The sequence below is a fragment of the Salvelinus sp. IW2-2015 genome, unplaced genomic scaffold (genome assembly GCF_002910315.2).
Source record: "Salvelinus sp. IW2-2015 unplaced genomic scaffold, ASM291031v2 Un_scaffold2715, whole genome shotgun sequence".
In the NCBI taxonomy this organism is placed as follows: domain Eukaryota; kingdom Metazoa; phylum Chordata; class Actinopteri; order Salmoniformes; family Salmonidae; genus Salvelinus; species Salvelinus sp. IW2-2015.
The window spans coordinates 49,349-57,023 of NW_019944020.1; the positions used below are offsets into that span (position 1 = coordinate 49,349).

Genomic DNA, 7,675 nt, shown 5'->3' on the forward strand with positions numbered 1-7,675 from the left:
GAGGTTTACTACTAACAGAGTGGTCTCAGCCCCCAAACAGAGGTTTACTACTAACAGAGTGGTCTCAGCCACCAAACAGAGGTTTACTACTAACAGAGTGGTCTCAGCCACCAAACAGAGGTTTACTACTAACAGAGTGGGTCTCAGCCACCAAACAGGGTTTACTACTAACAGAGTGGTCTCAGCCACCCAAACAGAGGTTTACTACTAACAGAGTGGTCTCAGCCACCAAACAGAGGTTTACTACTAACAGAGTGGTCTCAGCCACCAAACAGAGGTTTACTACTAACAGAGTGGTCTCAGCCCCAACAGAGGTTTACTACTAACAGAGTGGTCTCAGCCACCAAACAGAGGTTTACTACTAACAGAGTGGTCTCAGCACCAAACAGAGGTTTACTACTAACAGAGTGGTCTCAGCCACCAAACAGAGGTTTACTACTTAACAGAGTGGTCTCGGCCCCCAAACAGAGGTTTACTACTAACAGAGTGGTCTCAGCCACCAAACAGAGGTTTCCTACTAACAGAGTGGTCTCGGCCCCAAACAGAGGTTTACTACTAACAGAGTGGTCTCAGCCACCAAAACAGGGTTTACTACTAACAGAGTGGTCTCAGCCACCAAACAGAGGTTTACTACTAACAGAGTGGTCTCAGCCACCAAACAGAGGTTTACTACTAACAGAGTGGTCTCAGCCACCAAACAGAGGTTTACTACTAACAGAGTGGTCTCAGCCACCAAACAGGGTTTACTACTAACAGAGTGGTCTCAGCCACCAAACAGAGGTTTACTACTAACAGAGTGGTCTCGGCCACCAAACAGAGGTTTCCTACTAACAGAGTGGTCTCAGCCACCAAACAGGGTTTACTGTTAACAGAGTGGTCTCAGCCAAAAAATGTATCATTATTTATATCTTCTCTTTGTTGTAACTTTTAATGGGTTACAGAGTTAATGTTTACAGTTAATTCATTGAGCTGTATCTAAATATATTTTCTTTCTCGTTATTTACATATGTACAAGAGTAATTGTATTAGAATTCATGTTAAGGAGATGAGAACTATGTACACATTTCTGTTGTATTGGTTAGTATTGGATTACGCTGTTGACTTTTAAGTACCAGAATGCCTTGCGACAGGAAGTTAACTGCTACGTTCTCGTTTTTTTTTTTATGTACAAGTGACAAGTGATTTATCCTGGCTTTCGCTATCAACATTATTTTATTGTTTTATAAAATCTCTAAATTGGTGAAATGTATTATTCCTAAAATAAGCTTTCATCTCACAACCGACGTCCCCAAGTCATTACTTTGAAGATAGTTATTTATATCTCTCATCACGCCACCGATCATACTCCCAAGTACGCTTACTATAAAGATGACACGGGACAGAGCGTCTTTTACATCGTATTGATTTAAATAATTAGCCCAGGACGGACAGGCTTTGTTGCCGTGAGACCTCAGGAGGAAGTGGTACTCTATGGCTGGCGTCTCTGAGGTCCAAAGGGCGTATAAATGCCTCTGGAGAAAGTTGGGGGGGGGGGGGAGAGACACCCAGGCCAACCACCAAAAAGAGGATCAAAGTGTCTAGGTTTTTGAAAAACACAGGAGAAAAATCAGCTCAACCAAACAAGGGATTTGACATCTGAAACGTCATGTTTAAAAAAAATATATATATATATATGTTACAGGCCAGCTCTACTGTTTGACAAAAATGTAGTGCGATCACTCAACCGTGAGGCTGAGTCCAGACCCACGCCTGAGTCCAGACCCACGCCTGAGTCCAGACCCACGCCTGAGTCCAGCATTTCCACACCCTTGGATTGGTATAGGCCTAGTTGTGATAGTAGGCTATATTCTGTTTTTATTTAATTTTTTTCATTTTAGATTTAAACTAATGTTTATGGCTACCTTTTTGTTGTTGTTGTTGTTTGATTTGCACAACTTGTACATCTGATGTTGTGGCTGTATTTCTGTTGTTTAGAATTCCTGTGAAAACGACCCGACTCGTAGTCATAGCAAACACCCAAAGCCCACATTGCGTGGCCTTGCTACTGTTGTAACCATCGTCTGAGCCAAGCTGCCCAAGAACTTCCAAGTTCTCAGTTTGATTGATTTGATTAGAAATGTATTCTCACTTGTTTGGCACACTTGCCTCGTAGCCTTTCCAGCCCAAACAATACATTTTACAATAAAAATAAGACAACGAATGAGATAAACCAAAAGGCAATACAATGGAATAACTACTCTCTCCCCCAGGCCTTTTTATTTGGCTGTTATCGAGTTGTGGACATATGTTACATCGACAATGCTGCTTTGCGGTTTTAACTCTGCGTCAAGCTTAACACCACTCTCTTCTCCCCCCTGTAGGTCTTAACACCTCTGTTCTCCCTCCCCTGTAGGTCTTAACACCTCTGTTCTCCCTCCCTGTAGGTCTTAACACCTCTGTTCTCTCCTCCCTGTAGGTCTTAACACCTCTGTTCTCTCCTCCCTGGTGGTCTTAACACCTCTGTTCTCCCCTTCCCCTGTAGGTCTTAACACCTCTGTTCTCTCCTCCCTGTAGGTCTTAACACCTCTGTTCTCCCTCCCCTGGTGGTCTTAACACCTCTGTTCTCCCTCAACCCTGGTGGTCCTTAACACTCTGTTCTCCCTCCCCTGGTGGTCTTAACACCTTCTGTTCTCTCTCCCTGGTAGGTCTTAACACCTCTGTTTCTCCTCCTCCCTGTAGGTCTTAACACCTCTGTTCTCTCCTCCCTGTAGGTCTTAACACCTCTGTTCTCTCCTCCCTGTAGGTCTTAACACCTCTGTTCTCTCCCCCTGTAGGTCTTAACACCTCTGTTCTCTCCTCCTCCCTGTAGGTCTTAACACCTCTGTTCTCTCCTCCTCCCTGTAGGTCTTAACACCTCTGTTCTCTCCTCCCCTGTAGGTCTTAACACCTCTGTTCTCTCCTCCCCTGTAGGTCTTAACACCTCTGTTCTCTCCCTCCCTGTAGGTCTTAACACCTCTGTTCTCTCCTCCTCCTGTAGGTCTTAACACCTCTGTTCTCCTCCTCCCTGTAGGTCTTACACCTCTGTTCTCTCCTCCTCCCTGTAGGTCTTAACACCTCTGTTCTCCCTCCCCTGGTGGTCTTAACACCTCTGTTCTCTCCTCCCTGTAGGTCTTAACACCTCTGTTCTCTCCTCCTCCTGTAGGTCTTAACACCTCTGTTCTCTCCTCCCTGTAGGTCTTAACACCTCTGTTCTCTCCTCCTGTAGGTCTTAACACCTCTGTTCTCTCCTCTCCCTGTAGGTCTTAACACCTCTGTTCTCTCCTCTCCCTGTAGGTCTTAACACCTCTGTTCTCTCCTCCTCCCTGTAGGTCTTAACACCTCTGTTCTCTCCTCCTCCCTGTAGGTCTTAACACCTCTGTTCTCCTCCTCCCTGTAGGTCTTAACACCTCTGTTCTCTCCTCCTCCCTGTAGGTCTTAACACCTCTGTTCTCTCCTCCCTGTAGGTCTTAACACCTCTGTTCTCTCCTCCTCCTGTAGGTCTTAAACACCTCTGTTCTCTCTCCTCCTGTAGGTCTTAACACCTCTGTTCTCTCCTCCCTGTAGGTCTTAACACCTCTGTTCTCTCCTCCCTGTAGGTCTTAACACCTCTGTTCTCTCTCCTCCCTGTAGGTCTTAACACCTCTGTTCTCTCCTCCTCCCTGTAGGTCTTAACACCTCTGTTCTCTCCTCCTCCCTGTAGGTCTTAACACCTCTGTTTCTCCTCCTCCCTGTAGGTCTTAACACCTCTGTTCTCTCCTCCTCCCTGTAGGTCTTAACACCTCTGTTCTCTCCTCCCTGTAGGTCTTAACACCTCTGTTCCTCCCTCCCTGTAGGTCTTAACACCTCTGTTCTCTCCCTCCCTGTAGGTCTTAACACCTCTGTTCTCTCCCCTCCCTGTAGGTCTTAACACTCTGTTCTCTCCTCCTCCCTGTAGGTCTTAACACCTCTGTTCTCTCCTCCTCCCTGTAGGTCTTAACACCTCTGTTCTCTCCTCCTCCTGTAGGTCTTAACACCTCTGTTCTCCCCTCCCTGTAGGTCTTAACACCTCTGTTCTCTCCTCCTCCCTGTAGGTCTTAACACCTCTGTTCTCTCCTCCTCCTGTAGGTCTTAACACCTCTGTTCTCTCCTCCTCCCTGTAGGTCTTAACACCTCTGTTCTCTCCTCCCTCCTGTAGGTCTTAACACCTCTGTTCTCTCCTCCTCCCTGTAGGTCTTAACACCTCTGTTCTCTCCTCCTCCCTGTAGGTCTTAACACCTCTGTTCTCTCCTCCTCCTGTAGGTCTTAACACCTCTGTTTCTCTCCTCCTCCCTGTAGGTCTTAACACCTCTGTTCTCTCTCCTCCCTGTAGGTCTTAACACCTCTGTTCTCTCCTCCTCCCTGTAGGTCTTAACACCTCTGTTCTCTCCTCCTCCCTGTAGGTCTTAACACCTCTGTTCTCTCCTCCTCCCTGTAGGTCTTAACACCTCTGTTCTCTCCTCCCTGTAGGTGAGACGTGGAACCCTCTGAAGCTACACTACCAGCTGAGGAACGTGAGGGAGCGTCTAGCCAAGAACCTGGTGGAAAAGGGGTGCTGACCACGGAGAAACAGAACTTCCTCCTCTTCGACATGACCACTCACCCGCTCACCAACGACAACATCAAACAACGTCTCGTCAAAGAGGGTTCAAGAGGCCGTGTTGGAGAAATGGGTCAACGACCCGCACCGCATGGACAAGCGGCTGCTCGCCCTCATCTTCCTGGCCCACTCGTCTGATGTCCTGGAGAATGCCTTTTCCCCRCTGCTGGACGACCAGTATGACCTGGCCATGAAGAGAGTACGGCAGCTCTTGGACCTGGAGCCAGAGGGGGAGAGCACGAAGACCAACGCCAATGAGTTGTTGTGGGCCGTGGTGGCCGCCTTTACCAAGTGACCTGACCTTCCACCTTCAGACAACAGAGGGGGTTGGTTGGTTAATGACGACGGTGGTGGGTATGGTGTGAAGGGAGAGGGAGACGACAGGACAGTTTGGCGTGGGACGGAGAGGAGAGGGCTAGTCCTGACTTGAGTACCCCTCCGCCTAGACTTTCTGTACAGAGTAGTCCGCTCCAGACCTGTCCGACGGTTTTTCTGTTTTCTTTCCTTGTAGATAACTCTCTCACTCCTTCCTCCATCGTGGTATTTTGTGTCTCTGCGAGATGCCATTTAAATCGCTGACTTTTACAACAGAAAAACCAAAAAAACTCCCCTCTGATGGAGAAACGTTTTGGAGACTGGACCGACTGAAATATGAAGATTCAATCATCTTTCTCTCTTCCTCAGAAATGTCTTTCTTCAAAGTATATGATGTATTCTCTCCAGGTATCTAGCTCTAACTCACTTTAACGTGTATTAATCCACTGTTGTTCAGTGATGTACATGCAGACTCCATGTACGTGAAACATAGTAACACTATATGAATACTAGAGAATTATTCTCCTCACAAGGTTTTTTTTGGGGGGGGAGGAGGATTTGATTTCCTCTCCCAACGTGATGACATCATGACGACATGGTCTGAAGTTTCCTGTTTCTGATTTTTACACTCATGTTTAATGAACGAAAAGCTTCTCTCGTGAAGGTGTTTTGGGTTCCAGGTAAATGTGAGAGACCAAGGGATTCATCTGAATTCTACCTTACTACATAACTATATATATATATAATATAGTTAACTTAGTGTAGTAGTGTACTTTATAGGGAATAGTCTCTCTGTTACTTTTCAGATGAACTAAACCCTTTAGGCCAGTCTTTGGTCTCACGAGTTCTGCTGAGGTAAAGACATCTGCATTCATATGTTCGGTTTCGACTGGGAAGCATAAGGTAAGCTTGTGTCTATTTAGCTGGGAATCATCTTTTGACCAGGCCCCCCTATAGAAGAAAACAGGGTCCCCCTAGTGCGCTATAGAGGGAACAGGGCCCCCTAGTGCACTATAGAAGGAACATGGTCCCCCTAGTGCACTATAGAAGAAACAGGGTCCCCCTAGTGCGCTATAGAGGGAACAGGGCCCCCTAGTGCACTATAGAAGGAACATTGTCCCCCTAGTGCACTTAGAAGGAACATGTCCCCCTAGTGCACTATAGAAGAAACAGGGTCCCCCTAGTGCGCATAGAGGGAACAGGGTCCCCCTAGTGCACTAAGAGGAACAGGGCCCCCTAGTGCAATATAGAAGGAACAGGCGCCCCCTAGTGCGCTATAGAGGGAACATGGTCCCCCTAGTGCCTATAGAGGGAACATGTCCCCCTAGTGCGCTATAGAGGAACAGGGCCCCCCTAGTGCGCTATAGAGGGAACAGGGCCCACTAGTGCACTATAGAGGGAACAGGGTCCCCCTAGTGCGCTATAGAGGGAACAGGGTCCCCCTAGTGCGCTATAGAGGGAACAGGGCCCCTAGTGCACTATAGAAGGAACAGGGCCCCCCTAGTGCGCTATAGAGGGAACATGGTCCCCCTAGGCACTATATAGGGAACAGGCCCCCTAGTGCGCTATAGAAGAAACAGGGCCCCCCTATGCGCTATAGAGGGAACAGGCCCCCTAGTGCGCTATAGAGGGACAGGGTCCCCTAGTGCACTATAGAGGGAACAGGGTCCCCCTAGTGCACTATAGAGGGAACAGGCCCCCTAGTGCGCTATAGAGGGAACAGGGTGCTATTTTGGATGCAGATATTTGTCTGTGCCTCAGCCTTTCTTCAGTGTCTACGTTTCTGTCCGTCCGTCTGAACGTGATTCCGTAACGAAGAAACGTCTCGACGATCCAGTACGGAATAAAAGGATCATCTCTTCTAGAACTTTCACCTGACTATCATGGTGCTTGAAGTCATTCAGTTTTATTTTTGTAACTTTCTCATAATCAATTTGTCATCAGTTGTGTCTGTCACTCCAAAAGGTCTGAAATGAATAAAACAAATCAAAGATGGATGGGCCCACATTCCACTTATTTGTTTGTATATAGTTATAGAGATACTTATGTATGTATTCTGTCTGAGTAGCTTGGTTAGCTTAGGTTGAACTGGGAATGCAACTTGCCTGCATTCAAATTAGCTTCTTTTTTTGGGGGGCAGGATTTTATTCTGCTTCCTGTTCTGAACTCGTATGGTCACTGTCAGGCCATAGGACTTGGTAAGACCTCACAAACATCCTGCTTCCTTCTGAACTCGTCGGTCATTGTCAGGCCATAGGTCTTGGAAGACCTCACAAACAAAAGTAGTGCACTATGTAGGGAATTGGTTGCCATTTGGGACTCAGGCAATGACTTCTTCAAGACATTGTGTGATGTCGTGTTCAAACGATCATCATTTCAGGGGCGGCAGGTAGCCTAGTGGTTAGAGTGTTGGACTAGTAACCAGCAGGTCACCTAGTGGTTAGAGTGTTGGACTAGTAACCAGCAGGTAGCCTAGTGGTTAGAGCGTGGACTAGAACCAGCAGGTAGCCTAGTGGTTAGAGCGTTGGACTAGTAACCAGCAGGTAGCCTAGTGGTTAGAGTGTTGGACTAGTAACCAGCAGGTCACCTAGGGGTTAGAGTGTTGGACTAGTAGCCTAGTGGTTAGTGTTGGACTAGTAACCAGCAGGTAGTCTAGTGGTTAGTGTTGGACTAGTAACAGCAGGTCACCTAGTGGTTAGAGTGTTGGACTATAACCAGCAGGTAGTC

At 47.2% G+C, this 7,675-nt stretch overlaps 1 pseudogene; it reads left to right on the top strand.

The window, feature by feature from the left end:
* LOC112074609 (Golgi phosphoprotein 3-like) overlaps positions 1-6,939 on the top strand; it is a 50,279-nt pseudogene extending 43,340 nt beyond the window's left edge.
* The last annotated feature ends 736 nt before the right edge of the window (positions 6,940-7,675 follow it).